We start from the raw sequence: 22,994 nt of genomic DNA, 5'->3' as shown, positions 1-22,994 counted from the left end.
TCATGTAAAACTTCGAACCATCACGAGAATTTTTCTCGTTGACGTCGCCCACAGAACTTATCGTTCCCCTTTTATCAAGGGGAAAACGTTATCGCTTACTACGTTTTCGCTATCCACGCAGTGAAAGTTCAGCATCAGGTATGCTGTTTATTGATTCACTATTATCTCTATCTCTCCATCCGCATGCATTTTGCAGATAGTATCCACACAGTTTACTGATTGCACCTGCAAAATTATATCATTTTGCGGCACACGGTTCAGGAGATAACATCTTCGTCATGAATACTGAGATGCGTGAAAAACTACCTTTTGTTTAAAACGGAGCGGAAAAATACTCAGTGTACTCATCCAGTTTTTGATAATGAGAGCTCTTAGCGACTTCCAGCAGATTTTTTTTTAAACCTGATCTTTTCCCTCTTATGTGATTTATAGGCCAACGGCGTTACCGCAGTGGTAACACCGGTTCCCGTCAGATCACCGAAGTTAAGCGCTCTCAGGCTTGGCTAGCACTTGGATGGGTCACCGTCCATGTCTGCCGAGTGCTGTTGTCAAGCGGGGTGCACTCAGCCCTTGTGAGGCCTATTGAGGAGCTACTTGGTTGAGAAGTTGCCGCTCCCGTCACGAAAACTGACAACGGCTGGGAAAGCGGTGTGCTGACCACACGCCCCTTTGTACCCGCATTCGGTGTCGGTTAAGGGCTGAAGATGACATGGTGGTCGGTCGGTACCACTGGGTCTTTAAGGTGTGTTCGGACGGTGTTTGCTTGTATGTGAGCGACAGAACACACTGAAAACATTGCCTCGTTTGTAATGTACAAACGTTTGAACCTGTTTTATACAAGCGGGTTCAATTCTTTACAAATCGGTTTTTGCTGGTTGTCTCTGAAACAACACACGGAACAGAAAAGGATAAGATGAGGCTTTTGTGTATTTCATTGACTGATTTTGTTCGAATTTGCTTGCGCTAAACTTAAAAAACAATTCAATGTATTGCTATAAAAGTACATCACTCACTCAAATACACTACTGGGAAAATAAGAAACAGCACAGGAGTTTCTAAGTCTAGTTTGGGAGCTACAGATTGACGAGAACTCACTCCGAAAACATCACAACAGATCTTCTAAAACGTCACATTTAGTTAATTTTGTCACAAGAATAATTATTCGGAAGATTGAAATCAGTAACTTAAAGTATTTTTCTTTACAACATAAATTTGAGGTAACTATTCTCTAAAGTAACAAAGTAATTGCAATTGTGTATGGTCCACAATCATAGATGTGGGCATCTACTCAAGGCATTGGGAATACTAACGCCGGCCGCGGTGGCCGAACGGTTCTAGGCGCTTCAGACCGGAACCGCGCGACTGCTACGGTCGCAGGTTCTAATCCTGCCCCGGGCATGGTTGTGTGTGATGTCCTCAGGTTAGTTAGGTTTAATTAGTTCTAAGTTCTAGGGGACTGATGACCTCGATCTTGTCCCACAGCGCTCAGACCTATTTGAACCATTTTTTTGGAATACTAACAATAGCCTCGTAGTGCATTTATTCTTCATTGAAAGTTATTGTCAACATTACATTACAGTTTCAGAATAATTGTGAAATACAGCATGCGATGTAAACATGATATGCACATTCCTGTCTAGTGGATGCAAATAACTGCTCCTAGTGAAATGTGTACGTAACTACAAACGCCTCTGTCTACGCACAAAAATAAAATATCTGGCATTTAGCAGACATGAGTTCAATCCAAAAAAATTTCAGTTATTTTGACAACTTCAATATCAAAGACAAGTTCTTTACTTGAATACGTATACAGCCAGCATAAAGCCCCAAATACATTACAAATAGTTACAGACATCGATGCAAGAATTTCGGCGCAAAAGGGAGAGTATTTTCCTGTTTTCTTAGTACTCGTAACTTTTTTCAGACACCGAGATGCTGAATCAACTGCAGTTATTTTTTTTAAATAGCTGTAAAAATACATCCGTGTGACTCAACTGCATGGTATAAGTCTTTCAATTGGACGTCACTTCTGCAACTTGCGTGTCCCTAACCTATCCCAGTAACCCTACCGAGGAAAAGGGACCTACAGTTTAACGTGTAATCCGCACCCCGTGTCGTTCCTGGCGAATGTAGACATTGTGGAGAAGTGAGAGATAAATTAAAAGCAGAATAAAATATTTCGTGGTCCGATCGGTATTCGATGTCGTGACATTTCGGTTTTGCAGGCACACGTTTTACCGCTACACCAACAGGCCCGACTTCCGTCGAACCACACTATTTATTTTTTAACGCGTGTAAGCTCTGGAAAAGAGGATTATAACTATGACTTGCAGAGCCAAGTTTAGCACAAGTTGCTCAGGGGGATTACGTCTGCTTCTTATTGGGTAACAGGGTAGCACGTATACTGCGCACGGGCAGGTTTCACCTCCCATTTTAGCACAACCTCCTTTTCTAATAACACCACCGATTATTTGGGAGTGGCAGAGTACAACTCTTTTTCCGGTCATTGAAATTTATATTTTCCGTGGTTTCCCTAAATAGGTTAATTTGTATGCCAGGGTGGTTCCTTTGAAAAGGACGCGGCTAATTTCCTTCCCCATCCTTGTCCCACATGAGTTTTTGCTACGTCTCTGGTTCCATCGACGTCAACGGGTCTTTATCCTATCATTTTCCTGTTTATCCTTCGAATACCGCTGAAAAATGTGCAGTTCCATTAAAATATATCGCAGCTGTTTCACGTACTCAGCTAAAAAAGAGTTTCGAGTATTAAGCTGTATTACTTGTCGAATCTAAAATTTTAAGAAATAAGAACTTTGAGCTTTGCCCGATGATACTGTAACACGGTCAGAGACGGCGGAGGACATGCAAAATCACGTGAACGGAATGGATAATATTTCGAAAGGAGGTTACGAGATGAACACCAATAAAAGTAAAACAGAGGGACGCAGTAGAACTACATCAGGCGATGCTGATGGAGTTAGATTAGTAACTGTGACATTGAAATATTAGAGGAGTTTTGCTATTTGGGTAGCAAAATAACTGACCGTGTCCAAACTACAGGGGATATAAAACGATGACTCAATATAGTAAGAAAAGGGTTTTATGAAAAAGAGAAATTTGTTAACATTAAATTTAAACTTGGAACATTAAGAAGACTTTTTTTGAAGGCATTTGTCTGTAGTGTAATTTTGCACAGAAATGAAATGTGGATAATAAACAGCTCACTCAAAGCTTTTGTGCTGTCACAGAAGACTGCTGCATATTAGATTGGTAGATCGAATAAATAGTGGACAAGTACGTAAACGAACCGAGGGAAAAAGAAATTCCTAACAATGCTTGCCCAGAACGAATCGGCTGATATGATTTCTACAGAGGTATCAATGGATCGATGGGGGTAAAATATATAGAGGCCTGTCTGCAGTAAGAAAGTGCAAATGGACGTAGGTTGCAGCAGTTATACAAAGATTAAGAGGCTTGCATGTAATAGACTACCGTGGAGAGCTGCAACAAACGAGTTTTCGGACTGAAGACCACAACAACAACAAAATTCTTTTTACGTATGTGGGATACACAAGATACTCTGGCTACCTTGTGTGTACCATTTTAATCAGTATGTGCCATCATTATACAAATGACACGTTCAGGCCATAAAGTATTTCGGAATGTGAACTGTGGCGTAAATACTTAGCTAATTTGAGACCCAAGTCATTGCCATATTATTAGTTTTCGAAGTAAAAGCGTAATAAAATTTGGATTCTGCTGGATAACCACTGATGTGTTGTTCTCGCTGCGCACATCTGGTCAAGCGGCTACGATAGACGTTCCCAGTCCATTGTTCTGAACTGCAGGGGGCGTTGCCCAGCAACATACCAGTCGGCAGTCGGAGACATTCCCGGCAAGCGGATAGACCAAGCAAGGCGCGTGCGGTCGCCTCTGGGTGCAGAAGGGGCGGGGCCACTCCAAGCCCATGCGGTGTGGCGCTGTCTGGCTGGAGTGAAACGCCGGTAGTGTGCTGGGATAAAGGTATGGTTGACTCGTAAAACTTTCATGAAGTAACAGCTGACTTAGTGAGCAGCGACGGTTATTGGTTAACGCGATGTTCAGTTGTATTACTGGAGACACGGTAGCATAATCTCCGTTATTTCAACAGTATTACGCAACAAATTCTGTGGTAAAATAGCTGTAAATATCGAAATAGCGAATTAAAAACACTATTGGCAAACGGTCCACTTTCAAGAAGAATCGTCGAACAGAATCGCATAACTGCCTAAACTTTAGAATTAGTATGGTCGGAAGGAAAGGCGGCTGCGTTAACTGCGATCTGTGGTAGCGTCTCTTACGGATTTTGTGTGAACTACTTACGATGCGCTTTTGTCCCACTGCGAGCGAGTATTCGAAAACGAACAGCGATGGAACCTAAAGCTAATTACGTTCATTTTGCTTCGATCTTCTTTTTTCGTTTTTGGGTTTTTGTTGGGTATTAGTTGGATTTAATTTTACTTTTTATTTGAGCCTTTTCCGAAATGACTGGCAGGTTTTACGCAATTGGAAATATTTTACGCAATTACAAAGAGCGTTTCTTCCCCCTTTCCAAAGATAATGGTGTGATGTAGCCTAATTTTATGATTATTTCCGAGGCTCTCAGTGCGTTGTTTCTTCCTGGAAAGAGACCAACTTTTTTATTTTATCTAATTTCGATCAGTTTGGAGCAACCTATAGTTGATTTAAAGTTTTTATACACACATGAGTATGAAGAGATAGTTGCTAAATGATGCATCAAGAAACGATTGGCCACTGTCACATACGTTTGACGCTGCTTTCGGAATGTACCGTGTTTTCCCAGGCGTTGGATAGGATGGGACCTAACGGCACAACTTAAATTAATTTACATATTCCGTTCTGTATGATGCAGTAATTATCTATATTTAATTGTGCCACACTGTATGTTCCTAAAGGTAGTATCATGTTGACGTCAGTCACTGATTGCGCCATCTTATGTAACTGCTCAACATCCCTCGTTGCCAACAGCTGTAACATGTTTGACATATTTATCTTAAAATAGCATTTCCAACATACGGTTCCAATTTTGTGATGTATGGTATCAGACATACTTCTTATCTTCATTTCGGTGTCACATGTACGTATGAAATATATCTCCATATCTTTTAGTCTGTACTGGCTGTATGCTGAAGATTTTACCCACATAACTGTTGGGCTTTACTGCGGATGTCTATCTGCTGTAGAACTATAGGACACGTTTCACGCTCATGCATATAGCCTTATTAGCAGAACGGAAACATCCGCTATAAAAATCAGCAAGGAATCCGCAGAGACCTTGCGAAACTCAGCTCGATCTGTTCGTCCTTGACGACCAGAAGGCAGCAGATGAAGTTACGCACTCTGAGGCCGTAACCTTGGCATCGGGACGTCGTTCGATTAAGTTTCGCACTCTCGCGTAGTGAATAAAATACGAACTTATTTTAATTGGGTTCAGGATTTACAATCAGGCAGAAATCCACACGTCATTATTAACATTTTGAAATCATCGAATGTAAAAGTACCTACGAGACTGATAGATTGATGCTAGATTTGTTACCGGTTGATTCGATCGACACACGAGTGTTACGGAAATTTTCCGTGAACTCAAATAGGAATTTCTGGTGGGAAATAGACATTCGTTTTGTGAAACACTACAGGTAAAGTTTAGCGGTCTAGCATTTGCGACAGACTGCGTGCCGTGAGCGTAATACAGAGATAGGGGAATGTCGTGATTGTAAATTACCGTAATAGCTTACTTTCTGTCTTTTGGGTTTCTTCTACATGTCAATTTCATTTGCAGAGCAAATTCTCTCCTTACTTAAGATTTCATGTTATATCATGGAAAAAAGTTCTCTCATCACCTAAGCACCTTTGTAGTCGAATTTCTGATAGTCTCTGCAAACGAAATTCTAGGTTAGGATGAAGAAATCTAGATAAAAGAGGTATTTTACTATCAACTGGTTGAAGTAACGTTACTGATGCTTAATGAACGTTTAAGTAATTAAACAGTGAAAGTATTACTCTGTTGGACAAACATCCATTTATCCATATTTTATAGGAGACGATCAAAAAGTTTCGTTTGAGGCCATTGCTGCAGCGTTGATCCATCCATCGTGACTCCGATGCGGGTTTATAAACACCGATATGGAGGCAAGGGGATAGTGTGGCCTTCCAACGGAAACTTTTTTATCGCCCTTTATATAGCAGCAAAAGACGCTGGCGTGAATATGAACTTGAAAGATTAAATTGTCATTCGCACTGAATGATTTACCCAGCCCAGCAGGTAAGATCAATTCGGAACTCTCGAGATCTCGTTAGCACGTGACTCTACTGAACTTTTACGCTACTGATCACGCCAGACTCACAAAGCAGTTCATTCAATATTTCTGTACTGTCATCGGAACAGTGTTGAATTCGTTTCACATGAACATAAACGTTAATTTTTATTACTCCAATTTGCTTCCTCAAAATAATTTGGTTTACTAATAGAGCGTCGAACTTTTTGCATAAAAGTTACGTTGAATATTTATGGTATCTCTACGATCCGTAAAAAAACCCTTGAGAATTTGTGCTCCACGTGATCGGTTAGGACCACACATTGGATAATCATGCAGAGAAATGTCAGGATATATTTTGACGCTTAACTAACACAGCTCATCTGATAGAGGGTTGCGCTGGAGACAGAGTAAACAAGTCTGGGCTGTGTGTGTGTCTGGTCTGCGCGCACAGAGCGTTCAGTACGTGACGGAACAGACAACTTGTAACGCGCCGGGTTATCTGTAACGCACGCCTTCCCGCCTTTCTCGGTAGCACGGCCTTCGCCGCTGACAAAGAGAGCGACTTGAATAGTTGGCTCCTGCGTCTGCGGCTCCCAGTACGAAACGCGGAAGAGCAGTTCTGTTAGCTACTGGAGTGCTAATGAAGTAACGGCTTGACATCGATGCTACGGAAACTAACGAGCGCGCTACGTTTACACGCACGCAGGCTACTGGATTTGTTAGAATTGAGCTGCACCATATAACTCAACTTGGCAGGATTCGAACCCGTGTCCACCTACACCGATTTCGATTTCACGCAGTTCCCGCAACTCACTTCAGGCGAATACTGTCGTGGTTCCTTCATTAAGACTGCATGCTATTTCCTGCGACATCCTTGCCCAGTCCGAACTGATCTCCACCTCTAACGATATCTACAAATAGTGAAAGTTCTCAACAAGGCATACTTCTTGTGACACTGTTTGACAATCAGATATTCACATGGGGCTCGAAAACCGTTGTTCGTAATCGAATTTCCCGGTATCGCTTTTAGTTGGTTGTGTAAACATTCGAATGTTGATTCTGGGAATGTGGTTCCAGCTGCCGCATTTACTCTTCCATAGTTGATGACCACTTCCAAGTGAAAACTGTGCCGTATCTGAAACTTGCTTGGGTTGTCAGACTGCTCCTTGCTTTTAAAAATGCAGCCACCTGGATGGAGTGAGTACACTACCCGATCAAAAGTACCTGGATAGCTATTGTTGGAGATTAATATGTGGGGTGTGCGCATATCGCCATTGTGAGGGCTTGAACTCTGCTGGGGACACTATCATCAAGGTATCTGAATGTCTGCGGAGGATTGGCAGCCTGTACTTCCTCAAGAACTTAAACTAGAGATGTTGGATGTTGGGGCCTGGAGCGAAGTCGACGTTCCAACAGTGGTGGCAGAGGCTGGCACCAGCACACCATGTGGTATAAAGGTTATAAGACAATCGACAGAGGCCAACGAAAGACTCGCTGGAAACGCGCCGCCAACGCCCTCTCGGCCGCCACTGTTTAGATAGTCGGCGCGGACCGGAGGGCAGGTCCGTTCAGTTAGTTTGAGCCTATTGCGCCGAGTTAGTCCGTGTCTATCACCGAGCGTGTCACTGAGTCAGAGCTGCAGTCTTAGCCTCTAACACAGAGACAGGTAGCACGTAGCAGCCTTATAGTGTTCATAGTGGACTTTGTATTTCATCAGGAGTGAGGCTAAAATGGACTATAGAGGAGAGGTTGTACTACAGCACATGGAAGCCTAAGTTCAGTAGTTTTTTGTTTATGTAATAAAGAACGCAGTTAATAATTGCGTGCAGTTTGTGTCATAGAACGAGGATACCAGCCACCAACCAACGTCCTCTGCTTGCTTCCCATGGTACAGCTCTGCAGAGACAACGAGACGACATAAAAGCGGCTAACGAGGATTCAACTCTAACTCATCCTAAAGGTGTTAAATTAGAGTCAGGTCGGGAGTCTGAGCAGACCAGTCCATTTCAGGAACGCTATTGTACACAAAGCATTGACTCATAGACGGCGCTTTATGACAGGATGCAGAGTGCGGATACAAACAATCATTTTCTCCGAAGTGTTCCTGTACTATACGCAGTAAACAATACTGTAAAATGTGTTCATGTCCTTACTCCTTTAGCGTTTTCTTAAGCGCAATTAGGGGATTACAATCTAAGGGCGAAAAACACCCCCGTACCGTAACACCATCTGCTATGCACTTCACTGCTGGCACTACGCATGATGGCTGGTAGGCTAACGTTCTCCAGGCATTCGTCAAACCCAAGCCCTTCCACGGTATTGCCATGGGTACAACGTTTCGAGTCACCCAGCGTCCACTGGCGTCGCTCTTACACCACCTCAAGCGTCGCCCAGCGTCGACTGCAGGCATGTGTGGCTTATGAGGAGCAGCTCCAACATTCTATCCCATTTCTGTAAAAACTCCCTACGCACAGTGACTGTGCTAGCTAGACTGCCGGTAGCACTTAGGGACTCACGCGTGATTCAAATGGTTCAAATGGCTCTGAGCCCTATGGGACTTAACATCTGAGGTCATCAATCCACTAGAACTTAGAACTACTTAAACCTAACTAATCTAAGGACAACACACACATCCATGCTCGAGACAGGATTCGAACCTGCGACCGAAGCAGTCGCGCGGTTCCGGACTGAAGCGCCGAGAACCGCTCGGCCACCGCAGCCGACTCGCGTGATTCCTTCCGCTGTTTGCATGCGAGTTTTTTTTTCAACCACTTTCCGTAATGCTCGACGGTCCCTGTCCGTAAGTACATAAGGAGCACAGCGGTCGACGTTGGCGGCTTTAGAAGGGCCGAAATGTGCCTGATGGCTTTATCACACAGGTGACATCCAATGACTTGTCCACGTCCGAATTCACTGAGCCTCCTAACGGAGGGGAAGCATGAGGAGGAGATTAGTGTTTAACTTTCCGTCGACAACGAGGTCATAAGAGACGGAACACAAGCTCGGATTAGTGAAGGATGGAGAAGGAAATTGGGCGTGTCCTTTCAAAGGAACCGTCCCGGCATTTGCCTGAGACGATTTAGTGAAATGACGGGAAACCTAAATCAAGACGGCCGGACGCTGGTTTGAACAGTCGTCCTCACGAATTACCGAATGCGAGTCCACTGTGCTAACCGCTGCACCACCTGGCTCGGTCCCTCCTAACGGATCCATTCCGCCGTTAGTGGTTCTCTACTGACAACACGATACTCCTTTTATACTGGCGGATCCGCTTCTTATGAATTCTAGCGTTAAATTCTGCAATAGATAGGGGCGTCGGGATATAAAATATTTGTGGAGCGAAGGAGAAGAGGAAATAGTAGACCGAGCAAGAAGTTATCCACCTCCCACATTTAAATAAAGAGATTAGCCATCATACTGACTAAATCAGAAATCGGAACAGCTGATATCCAGAAGCAACTCGTGTAAAATAACTGGCAGTAAGGAAATCGATATTTGACAGGGCTAGCAAAATCGATTCACGCGTTACCATGCAAACTCGTCAAATTTCTAGGGAACACCGAGACTTACCGTTTCACTGGCTACGTGAGATTAATGCTGCAGGACAATGACAAGCCGTTGTTTCCAATGATTTATGCCACGTCACCGTCGGAGTTCACGTATCTGCGACTATCTCCTACATTTACCTTGCAAGTCACAACTCCAGGAGACTGGAGAAAGATGAGACAATAGTCTACAGTGTGATATGGAAACGGAAATGATCGTTTGGCGCAATTGGCCGGGAGGCCCCTTACGTGGCAGGTCTGGCCGCCTTGGTGCGGGTCTTATTACATTCGACGCCGCATTGGGAGACCTGCGCGCCGGATGGGGATGAAATTATGATGAAGACAACACAACACCCAGTCCCTGAGCGGAGAAAATCCCCGACCAAGCCGGGAATCGAACCCGGGCCCATAGGGCGGCAATCCGTCACGCTGACCACTTTTTCATTTTTTTTTTTTTTCGGTATAGTTCGTTGCGTTTGGTCTGGGCGGACGTCATAAGACATTCGTTTAAGTTCATCGTTGATTCTTTGACTTAGTTTTTTATTACAGAGAGCACGCAGCCCTCTGACCGAATACGCAGCTATCGGGGCGGACTGCAGTGTGATATGGCTGCACGTAATGAATAATTGTAATTCATCATTACACGTTTAGGAACTCGAGGAGCATTTATCAGCTGTAATAGTGGAGGATGCGCTAACGTCGTCGATGTTATCGTTGTTGAACTCTTTCTCAAGGCGGCAGAAAGGAAAGAGCAGTCGGAGACGCCCCCTGCTGGGAGCTTCCACTAGCTGGAGCAGCGCGACTGGCGGCGCACCTCGCCGGTAAGTAAGTAGGCCGCTTGGGCAAGCGCGGCCGCAGCGCTGTAACGGGCTGGGCCGCCTCTCCTGGCGCTGCCTTCTGCCGCCTCCTCGCGGCGCTGATATGCTCCCGACGCTCACTGTCCATTGCGTACTTTTACTAACGCAGTTCATATATCGCAAGGGAAATAAAGTTCAAGGGGAAGAAGTAAAGAATTTGAGACATGACGAGGACATCGTAATACCATCAGAGACAGCTAAGGAGTTAAGAAGTTCAGTTGAACGAATTTCTAGATTTCCAGGAGGCTTTTGACACTGCACCACGAAAGCGGCTTTCAGTGAAATTGTGCGCTTATGGAATATGGATTCAGTTATGTGACTGGGTTCGTGATTTCCTGTCAAGAGGGGTCGCAGTTCGTAGTAATTGACGGAAAGTCATTGGGTATAACAGATGTGATTTCTGCCGTTCTCCAAGGTAGTGTTATTGGCCCTCTGCTGTTCCTCATCTATATAAACGATTTAGGAGACAGCAGTCTTAGGTCGTTTAGAGATGATGCTGCCGTTTAAAGACTAGTAAAGTCATCTGCAGATGAAAACAAATTGCAAAAAGATTTAGGAAATATATCTGTATGGTGCGAGCCGGCCGGTGTGGCCGAGCGGTTCTAGGCGCTTCAGTCTGGAACCGCGTGACCGCTACGGTCGCAGGTTGGAATCCGGCCTCGGGCGTGGACGTGTGTGATGTCCTTAGGTTAGTTAGGTTTAAGTAGTTCTAAGTTCTAGGCGACTGATGACCTCAGATGTTTAAGTCCCATAGTGCTCAGAGTCATTTGAACCATTTTTTTTGTATGGTGCGAAAATTGGCAATTGACCATAAATAACGAAAAGTGTGAGGTCATCCACATAAGTGCTACAAGGAATCCGTTAAACTACGGTTACGCGATAAATTAGTCAAATATGAACGCTGTAAATTCAACTAAATACGTGGGAATTACAATTACGAACAACTTAAATTGGAAGGAACATTTAGAAAACGTTGTGGCGAAGGCTAATCAAAGACTGCGTTTTATTGGCAGGTCACTTAGAAAATGTAATAGATCTGCTAAAGAGACTGCCTGCACTACGGTTCTCCGTTCTCTTTTAGAATACTGCTGCGCGGTGTGGGATCCTTACTAGACAGGGTTGACCGAGTACATCGAAAATGTTCAAAGAAGGGCAGCACGTTTTGTACTATCCCGAAACAGGGGAGAGCTCCACGGAGTGGCAGCTCGGTTTGAGGAGCCTTGTCACGGACTGCGCGGCCGCTGCCGCCGGAGGTTCGAGTCCTCCCTCTGGCATGGGTGTGTGTGTTTGTCCTTAAGATAATTTAGGTTAAGTAGTGTGTAAGCTTAGGGACTGATGACCTTAGCAGTTAAGTCCCATAAGATTTCACACACATTTGACCATTTTTGTAGTGTAATTTTGTTTCTTTCAAACGCGGACAGTTATGATTTCAGACAAGAAGAGAATAGAATCTTTTGAAACATGATGCTACAGAAGAATGAGTAAATCCTTCTTCTCTTAATGAGAAGGTACTGGATATAAGTGGTAACAAAAGAAATTTATTGTACAATTTGACTGAAAGAAAGGATCGGTTAATAAGACGTAGCCTGGGACATGAAGGAATCGTCAGTGTGGTAATGGAAAAGGAAGTGCGTGTGTGTGGGAATGGGGGGGGGGGGAGGGAGGGGTGGGAGAGAGAGAGAGAGAGAGAGAGAGAGAGAGAGAGAGAGAGAGAGAGGGATGGGGGGGGGGGGGGGGGAAGGAGGTATAAACTGTACAGCGATACCAAGGCTTGACGGCAGTAAGCAGTTTCAGAGTAGATACACCTTGCAGTAGTTAATGCAAAGATGAAAGGGTTTGCACAGTGTGAACTAGCATGGGGAGCTGCATCAGACCAGTTTGCGTACTGAAGAGCACAACACTTCTTTTAGAAATCGAGACCATTAGAGAATGACCAGCTGTGATACAGTGGATTATAGAATAATTCGAATATTATCGGGTTTCAAGACAAATGAGTTAAAAAACCATGAAAGAGTCAAAGGAACCTAAAAAAATAAGACATGGTTGTGCGGCTGCGGAAACGTAGTAGAACTGCTGCTCTTCTGAATAAACGTACACATTTTATCACACATGATTAACAGCGCTGCTGAATTGTTCGCTAACAATGTTGTTTATAAAAAAGTCACATCTTTTAAAAACTTGGGCTTAGCACTATGAAGTAGAAAGAATTCTAATTTGTATCCGCAAAGTGGAATGCAATTGATAAAGACACAGCATATAAAATTCTTGTGCAATCAGTCCTAGAGTTGTATTTCACTATTTGAGGTTTGTATCTAGAAACCTTGGCGAAAGATATCGAAAATGCTGTTAAGATCATGTCAGGGTGAGATAGTCCGTTCAAAACTACGCCAGAAACGATCGGAATGGAATACAGCGTTATCCTCGTGAAACGGGTTGTGTGTCAATGTTCACCACAGCGAGGTTTGCTTTTCTTCACAGGCACACGAAACTTTGAAGAAGTCAAGCGGCACTTCAAGAATCTACAGAGAGCTTCAATAGTTCTAGTAAGGTGAGGGAAGGACGTTCACAACCCAGTCCTAAACGTTAGGAAGCAAAAGTAGCAATTGTGAGGAGCTGCCGGCCGCTGTGGCCGAGCGGTTTTAGGCGCTTCAGTCCGGAACCGCGATGCTGCTACGGTCGCAGGTTCGAATCCTGCCTCGAGCATGGATGTGTGTGATGTCCTTAGGTTAACTAGGTTTAAATAGTTCTAAGTGTAGGGACTGATGACCTCAGATGTTAAGTCCCATAGTGCTTAGAGCCATTTGAACCATTTGTGAGGAGCTGTGTCTACAGTATCGATCCATTGCCACAAGGGCGAGATTGCTGGACACTTATTTAGATGGATTGGGTCTAAATCACCCTACGGCCCCCCAGATTTAATTTTTCCATAGTTTCCCTAAAGCAGCTAAGGCAGCTGCTGAGATCGCTCCACTGTAAGGGCTACAGCCGATTTTCATACCTATCCTTGTCCTATTCAAGTTTGTATTCCATTTCCAGTCACCTTGTCTCCGACGGGACGTTAATCCCAGTCTTATTTTGTGAACACCTGTTACAGACTGTATTTTTCTTAGTGTGAGGTATCGACTGTGTGCGAATATCGTGATACTGACCGCTAAGAGTTCCTGTGCCTTGCAGCGTAGTGTCCTACTCTTATTGTTGTCTAAAAGCGCGGAAATGAAAATTATACGCAAAATTATGACACACAGCTTACTTCTCTCTAACAGCATCAATGCAGCTGCCAAGGTCACTACCCCTACCTGACGCTGGAATCACTAGAAACAGTGTTTGATGCTTTCTGTCAACGAGATACTGACTTTAATCCCTCGCAGTGTGTCGCCGTGGACTTATACATCCAGAGTCTCCTTTCTTCTTTCCGGCCAAAAGAATGTTTCTTTCTACTGAGGTTTCGAATCGATTACATGTGGAGCGAAGACCACTGCACTGCCGACCATGGATTCGAAGGTCTGTTATACGGCATTGGCGTGACCGTAAATAGCAAAACAAGTACACTGAAGGACCTGCCAGCTGTCACAGGCAGCCGATACTTACCGACAATTAAGTACAACTAACGCCACCAAGCTGGCCGTGTACATCTGATGTATACCTAATGCCTAATTTGAAGTCTTGAAGTTCGTTGCTATACGCGCAACTTGCCGACCATCTATGTATTACGTTCCAGCACACTTAGTTGGAAACCAAAGGCGGCCGCATACGTAAATGCAAGCTAAACGGGAGTGTACACGGTCGTCAACGTGCAATAACCACTCACACAGACGGCAGGTGGCAGTACGAGTAGTGGAGTGTATATAAAATGTGTCTCGGGGATGCGGAAGAAAGAGCAGCCGTCGTCGTAATACGGAAATGGAGCGATCTATAGGGCGTCCAAAAGGGGGTGATCATTGGCTTTCATGCCAAGGGTGGAAGCATTCCCGAAACAGCTAAGTTTGTAAACTGTTCGCATGCCGCCGTGGTTAAAGTATACCGTGCATGGCATTTGAGGTGCAGATGACAGGAGCCATAGATGACAGGGGTGAACGACGGCTGCGGAGGCGTGAACGGGCGTATATAAGTGCAACTGATGAGCAACTGGCCGCCCGGATGATCCAAGGGGCTACCGACAGTGTCTTCTCAACGTACATCCTGTGAACATTGCAGCGTATCACCCTCTGCAGCAGGCGCTTGGTTCATGCAACCAAGCCGACTGCAGTTCATAGGCGACGAAGGGTGGAATTTGCACGCGAATACCATGCAGTAAATGAAGCAGGCAAAAAGGAATACAAACGTCTCAAAAATGAGATCGACAGGAAGTGCAAAATGGCTAAGCAGGGATGGCTAGAGGATAAATGTAAGGATGTAGAGGTTTGTCTCACCAGGGGTAAAGATACTGCCTACAGGAAAATTAAAGAGACCTTTGGAGATAAGAGAACCGCTTGTATGAATATCAAGAGCTCAGATGGAAACCCAGTTCTAAGCAAAGAAGGGAAAGCAGAAAGGTGGAGGGAGTATATAGAGGGTCTATACAAGGGCGATGTACTTGAGGACAATATTATGGAAATGGAGGAGGATGTAGATGAAGATGAAATGGGAGATATGATACTGCGTGAAGAGTTTGACAGAGCACTGAAAGACCTGAGTCGAAACAAGGCTCCGGGAGTAGACAACATTCCATTAGAACTACTGACAGCCTTGGGAGAGCCAGTCCTGACAAAACTCTACCATCTGGTGAGCCAGATATATGAGACAGGCGAAGTACCCTCAGACTTCAAGAAGAATATAATAATTCCAATCCCAAAGAAAGTAGGTGTTGACAGGTGTGAAAATTACCGAACTATCAGTTTAATAAGTCACGGCTGCAAAATACTAACGCGAATTCTTTACAGACGAATGGAAAAACTGTTAGAAGCCGACCTTGGGGAAGATCAGTTTGGATTCCGTAGAAATATTGGAACATGTGAGGCAATACTGACCCTACGACTTATCTTAGAAGCTAGATTAAGGAAAGGCAAACCTACGTTTCTAGCATTTGTAGACTCGGAGAAAGCTTTTGACTATGTTGACTGGAATACTCTCTTTCAAATTCTGAAGGTGGCAGGGGTAAAATACAGGGAGCGAATGGCTATTTACAATTTGTACAGAAACCGGATGGCAGTTATAAGAGTCGAGGGACACGAAAGGGAAGCAGTGGTTGGGAAGGGAGTGAGACAGGGTTGTAGCCTCTCCCCGATGTTATTCAATCTGTATATTGAGCAAGCAGTGAAGGAAACAAAAGAAAAATTCGGAGTAGGTATTAAAATCCATGGAGAAGAAATAAAAACTTTGAGGTTTGCCGATGACATTGTAATTCTGTCAGAGACAGCTAAGGACTTGGAAGAGCAGTTGAACGGAATGGATAGTGTCTTGAAAGGAGGATGTAAGATGAACATCAACAAAAGCAAAACGAAGATCATGAACTGTAGTCGAATTAAGTCGGGTAATGCTGAGGAAATTAGATTAGGAAATGAGACACTTAAAGTAGTAAAAGAGTTTTGCTATTTGGGGAGCAAAATAACTGATGATGGTCGAAGTAGAGAGGATATAAAATGTAGACTGACAATGGCAAGGAAAGCGTTTCTGAAGAAGAGAAATTTGTTAACATCGAGTATAGATTTAAGTGTCAGGAAGTCGTTTCTAAAAGTATTTGTATGGAAGTGAAACATGGACGATAAATAGTTTGGACAAGAAGAGAATAGAAGCTTTTGAAATGTGGTGCTACAGAAGAATGCTGAAGATTAGATGGGTAGATCACATAACTAATGAGGAGGTATTGAATAGGATTGAGGAGAAGAGAAAATTGTGGCACAACTTGACTACAAGAAGGGATCGGTTGGTAGGACATGTTCTGAGACATCAAGGGATCACCAATTTAGTATTGGAGGGCAGCGTGGAGGGTAAAAATCGTAGAGGGAGACCAAGAGATGAATACACTAAGTTGATTTAGAAGGATGTAGGTTGCATTAGTTACTGGGAGATGAAGAAGCTTGCACAGGATAGAGTAGCATGGAGAGCTGCATCAAACCAGTCTCAGGACTGAAGACCACAACAACAACCGCACCTGGATGTCCACTGAGTGGCGACAGGTAACCGTTTCAGAATGAATCACGTTTTGTGCTACATCGGACAGATGGCCGTTGGCGTGTACATCATGAAACGTTCGAAAGTAGACACCCTGCAACAGTCGTTGGAAGGATCCAGGCCGGAGGAGGAAGTGTTGTGGTCTGGGGAATGTTTTCGTGGTACTCCTTGGGTGAGTTCATTATTCTGGAAGGCACAATTGATCAACACAAGGATGCATTTATCTTTGGGGGCCATGTCCATCCCTACATGCATTTTGTTTTTCCTCGGCACCGCACAGCTCGCAGTGTACGTGCGTGGCGCGTGGCTCGAACAGCACCAGGATGAGTTTACCGTACTCCGCTGCCCGCCGTACTCCCCTGACTTAGACCCAGTCGAGAAACCCCCTCGATCGGTCTGTTCGCACCGTAGGTCCTCAACCGACAAACCTTGGGCAACTAACCACGGCACTGGTGTCGACATGCTTCCACATCCCTTTCGGTACGTACCAGAACCTCACTGACTCCCCTCCTGCACGCCCTACAGATGTCCACGCTGCAAAAGGTTGTTGTTCAGGCTTTTGCCAGGTAGTCACATTAATATGACTGGATGGTGTATAATCTGCAGTCCAGGAAGACACAATCCTGTTGCAGTGGAATCTTGACACGTTCTGGTAGACGATTCTCCTTCTTAGTCGAGACATAAAACGACCACCTCGCAAGCAACGAACATTCAAATGTGATTTACGAATGAGAAACCCGTTGCACAATATTTGCTTACATAGGCTATGTATGTGGCGTTACTTCTAGCTGCTTTGTGCGGTTGTATTGAAATGCTAAGCAGTTGCATTTACAATTATGAAGGAAGCCTACTATTTGATCAGCCAACCGCATTGTCGCAGTGGTAACGCCGGTTCCCGTCAGATCACCGAAGTTAAGCGCTGTCGGGCTGGGCTAACACTTGGATGGGTGACCATCCGGTCTGCCGAGCGCTGTTCGCAAGCGGGGTGCACTCAGCCCTTGTGAGGCAAACTGAGGAGCTACTTGATTGAGAAGTAGCGGCTCCGGTCTCGGGAAGTGACGTACGGCCGGGAGAGCGGTGTGCTGACCCACATGCCCGTCCACGGCCGCAGCCAGTGAGGCCTGTGGGCTGAAGATGACACGGCGGCCAGTCGGTACCTTTGGGCCTTCATGGCCTGTGCGGGAGGAGAGAGTTCTACTATTTGATCAAGGTCGAATCGGTCGCGAAACTAAAACGAAGGTGAAAATACGATGGAGCTTCACGGAGATACGTTGTAGTACGCCCGTCGATCACGTCACGTCGCACCTTACAGTTAGGTGCGCACAGTGAACACGTAAAGATGCCCAGAACAACAGAGTCTCCCTCCAGGTGTGAAGTGCGTGCTGTCATTTAGTTCCTTCATGGTGAAAAGTTCCGTCTTATTCCCATGCAGCCCACATACCGTAACTGTCACGAGTGACAGCAAAGTATGGCAGTGGTGCAAGAACTTTGAAGTAGGACGTACGAACGTTCATGATGCAGACGGTCAGGCAGGGAAGCGAGCGTCAACCGATGATCTTCTTCAACGAGTGGATCAGAACGTTTACGAAGGATAATTCGGAACAAACGAAGAAGAATGTTGTGTTCAGGCATTGTTGTTCATCGTGGCAATGCTCGGCCGGACACTGTAGCCGCAACAAACAGGCTCCTGCAGCGTTTTCGATGATCACCTACCATACAGCCAGGACGTGGCTCTTTCTGATTTTCATCTCTTTGCTGACATGAACCGCTATGAGGACAGCACTTTGGCGCAGACAACGGTCTGTACACCAGCGTAGACAGTTGGCGGAGAATACAGGTGGGTGCCTTCTATGACGAGGTTATCGGAAAGTTGGCACGCACTGTAACAAACATGAATGAAAACGAGCGAAGTTCGCTGCTTGGAAGGTCTTAGTGCTAGGTTCCTATTTGGGCTGGAACAGTTTCTTGTTTAGCCCGCACCAGCCATTTATATAGCCATTCGAACATATGTTTTACTGTAGCTATGTTACAGTGCATTAAACAGTCTGAACGACGAACCGGAGCTTGCGCCCAGGTGAATTGTGCGAATCGATTAAATCCTTTTGCAAAAGATTTTAATTGAGTTGGCACCATTTGCATGCGCACCATAGTCAGCCTAGATCGGATTTTACGTAGAAAAACAGTTACCCTTAAATAACTTCGAACTTGGACCGAGACTAATGGCTCAGATTTGGTCCACCGGTGTGCCGGCCCTTGGTCTAAGATAAGTTTTAACCGTTTGAAAAAATCTTACTTCGTTTTAACTGCACGTGGGAAACAATCACGTTTTTCTGGCAGGATTTTGGAGCGCGGGTTCTTACGTGAACTGAATGCGTGTAAACGGTTTACAGTGAATCAATCAAAACTAAAAATGCATTCTTTCGATAAAACTGAAAACCTGATTTCAAAAATCTAGCTTCAGTCGAATTTTACGTGCAAAAACACGTTTATTGGGGCTTTTTTAGCTGGGCCACTTCTATGCTTCAGACTTGCGTGAATGGTTTCAAATTTTGTAAGAAGGTAGACAAATACATATAATTAATGATCGTCCTGTTACTTTGTGAAAGCCTTTTCCTTTGCATATACGCAACATGGTTCGAAACACAGTAAAAAACCTACACCTCATCAGTCGCCGCCCGAGTCAACAAAAATCCGAAGATGTATTGGTCTTATTGTGCTATGGTTCAAATGGCTCTGAGCACTATGGGACTTAACATCTGAGGTAATCAGTCCCCTAGAACTCAGAACTACTTAAACCTAACTAACCTAATGACATCACATACATCCATGCCCGAGGCAGATTACGAACCTGCGACCGTAGCAGTCGCGCGGTTCCGAACTGAAGCGTCTAGAACCGCTCGGCCACCGCGGCCGGCTTTTGTGCTAAGGTAAGAGCATTTTCCATTCTGATAAAACACTTCTGATATTCACTGTGGTTTCCATTTCGTGACCGACTGGATGTTGGAAATACATTTAACCGCCAAAGAAAGTGGTATAGGCACGCGTATTCAAACACAGAGACATGTAAACAGGCAGAATACGGCCTGGCATAGTTGTTAGGTCGGTTACTGTTGCTACAGTGGCAGGTCATCAACATTTTAAGTGAGTTTTGATCGTGGTGTTAATAGTCGGCGCAGGAGCGATGGGACACAGCATCTCCGAGGTAGCTATGAAGTGGGGATTTTCCCGTACGACCATTTTACGAGAGTATCATGATATCAGGAATCCGGTAAAACATCAAATATCCGACATCGCTGCGGTCGAAAAAAGATTCTGCAAGAACGGGACCAAAAACGACTGAAGAGAATCGTTCAACGTGACAGAAGTGCAACCATTCCATTATTTGCCGCAGATTTCAATGCTGGGCCATCAACAAGTGTCAACGTGCGAGCCATTCTCCGAAACATCATCGATATGGGCTTTCGAAGGCGAAGGCCCATTCGTGTACCCTTGATGACTGCACGACGCAATGCTTTACGCCTCGCCTGGGCCGTCAACACTGACATTGGACTGTTGATGACTGGAAACATGTTGCCTAGCCGGACGAGTCTCGTTTCAAATTTTATGGAGCGGATGGACGTGTACGGCTATGGAGACAACCTCACGAATCCATGAACCCTGCATGTCAGAAGGGGATTGTTCAAGCTGGTGGAGGCTCTGTAATGGTGTGGGGATTGTACAGATAGGGTCCCTGATACGTCTAGATACGACTCTGACAGGCGACACGTATGTAAGCATCCCTTCTGATCACTTGCCTCCATTCATGTGCATTCCGACGGACTAGGGCAATTCCAACAGGACAGTGCGACATCCCACACGTCCAGAATTGCTACAGAGCGGCCTCATGAACACTCTTCTGAGTTTAAACACTTCCACTGGCCACCAAACACCCCAGACATGAACATCATTGAGCATATCTGGGATACCTTGCCACGTGCTGTTCAGAAGAGATCTCCACCCCCTCGTAACCTTACGGATTTATGGACAGCCCTACAGGATTCATGGCGTCAGATGCCTCCAATACTACTTCTAACGTTAGTCGGGTCCATGCCACGTCGGGTTGCGGCACTTCTGCGTGCCCTGGGGGGCCCTACGTGGTATTAGGCAATTGCACCAGTTTCTTTGGCTCAGTACATTTCATACCAATTTGACGTTGTTTAACGCACAGTGTTGCAGTTTTATTGCTTGGGAATGTAGTTTTCAGCATAGCGAGTACATTAGTGAGTTTATTGCGCTTTCTTAATGCTCTGCCAAAGTTTCTCAATGTTGCTTGATGAGAGTGTTGTTTAGACCTTCACTACCAATATTTCGAGCTGTATCCTTCTTCCGAGGAAATGTTATTTCCGTAATAAAGGCTTAGGGGTCTACGATGGGCGGCAGTGGGGTGTTATCACTTCGAGGGCAGACCGAGACGACTACCGCGGTAGTGGTGGCGGCGGGTAGAGAGCGTGTCGCCCGGCCACCCCGCACCGCAGCCGGCATTCCTAACGGCCGCGACGCGATGTGGGCCGCGGGTCAAGGCCAGCTGCGGGCGGGCAGCCCCGCTAACGGGACGCAGATAGGCCGGGACCGACCGGCGCGGCGGCCGCCGCATCCGGGATACGGGATGGCCCGCAGCCGGCCGGCTTTCACGCTCGCTGCCGCTGCTGCTCCCGCTGACCCCATTCCTGGCTCCGCTCGGCCCCCATTCCTGCCGTTCCTGTCCCTCCCTCACACTGCCTCACGGTGTACCTCTTGGTACAGCTGTCCGCTCCGCTGCCACAACACCGCGCTTTACTTTCACGTTTCCCGGCTACAGCGACATACGACGCGAATCTCTTCCGATTCGCAGCCCGCTCAGTTACGGGTGCCGACTAAGAAGTGGGACTTGGCGTTTTTTTTATCCTCATCGTCTCCTGATGAGGAAGTGAAGCAAAGATCTGTTTTACCAAATGGCTCTAAGCACTATGGGAACATCTGAGGTCATCCGTCCCCTAGAACTTGCAACTACTTAAACCTAACTTACCTAAGGACATCACACACATCCATGCCCGAAGCAGGATTCGAACCTGCGACAGTAGCAACAGCGCGGTTCCGGACTGAAGCGCCTAGAACCGCTCGGCCACAGCGGCCGGCTCTGTTTAACCGATCTGCACGTAGAGCAAGCAACAAAGAAAATCAGGCAACATTTGAGAACGGAATTGAGGGTGACAGAGATGAAATAAAAACTACAATTGACGAAATCATTTCGGGTGTTCAGGAAATTCGTGGCGTCGTGTTCCCGTAGACAGCTCGAGAAGATTTCATCAACGAAATACGCCGAGAAAGCTTGCATACCCATACATAACTTCGAGTTTCAGCTTATCACAATGGAATTTTCACTTCCTGGCGCAGTGTGCCGTGATATGGAACTTCGTGTGAAGTGCCGGACCGAGACCCGAACTCGGGACCTTCGGCTTTCGCAGGCAAGTGCTCTACCATTGAGCTACCCTGGCAAGATTCACGAACCATCCTCACAGCTTTACGTTCGCTAACACCTCGTCTCCTACTACCTTCCAGACTTCACATAAGTTCTTCTACGAAACATAGGTAGCTTAGTCGGTGGAGCACTTGCCAGCAAAATGCAGACTCCTCGAGTCCGAGTCTTGGTCCGACACACAGTTTTTATCTGCCAGAAAATTTGAACTTTACCGTCTATTTGCTGTCTCAGCTGCAAATTTATTTTTATGATGTTACTAGTTCGAGAAATATTTGATCATCTTCAGACCGTTGTGCTTGCGTAAGCAACCCGTCGTTTCCGTATGGAACTGCACATCAAAATATGATATGAATACGAACGGGTTGCTTATGCAACTACAAAGATCAAAAGGTGATCAAATGTTGATTGAAATTAGTAATATCATAAAAATAAATGTGCAACTGAGACGGCAAAATAAACGATAAATTTTAAATACTATAACAGTTGTAGATCTCGCGCGACGAATAAGTCGTCGACCTACCAATAGCATTGCAATTCTACCGGAGACGACGCCAAAGTGCTTGGAGGATCAGCTGAATAGTATGGATAGCCTCTTGAAATGTGGTTATAAGTTCAACATCAATAAAAG

General features: G+C 45.4%; 1 pseudogene; it reads left to right on the top strand.

The window, feature by feature from the left end:
• The first annotated feature begins 432 nt into the window (after positions 1-432).
• LOC124778251 lies at positions 433-551 on the top strand (annotated as a pseudogene).
• Positions 552-22,994: the final 22,443 nt, after the last annotated feature.

Source organism: Schistocerca piceifrons, chromosome 2, assembly GCF_021461385.2.
Source record: "Schistocerca piceifrons isolate TAMUIC-IGC-003096 chromosome 2, iqSchPice1.1, whole genome shotgun sequence".
Taxonomy (NCBI): Eukaryota; Metazoa; Arthropoda; class Insecta; order Orthoptera; family Acrididae; genus Schistocerca; species Schistocerca piceifrons.
This window is presented reverse-complemented; position numbering and strand designations above follow the sequence as displayed.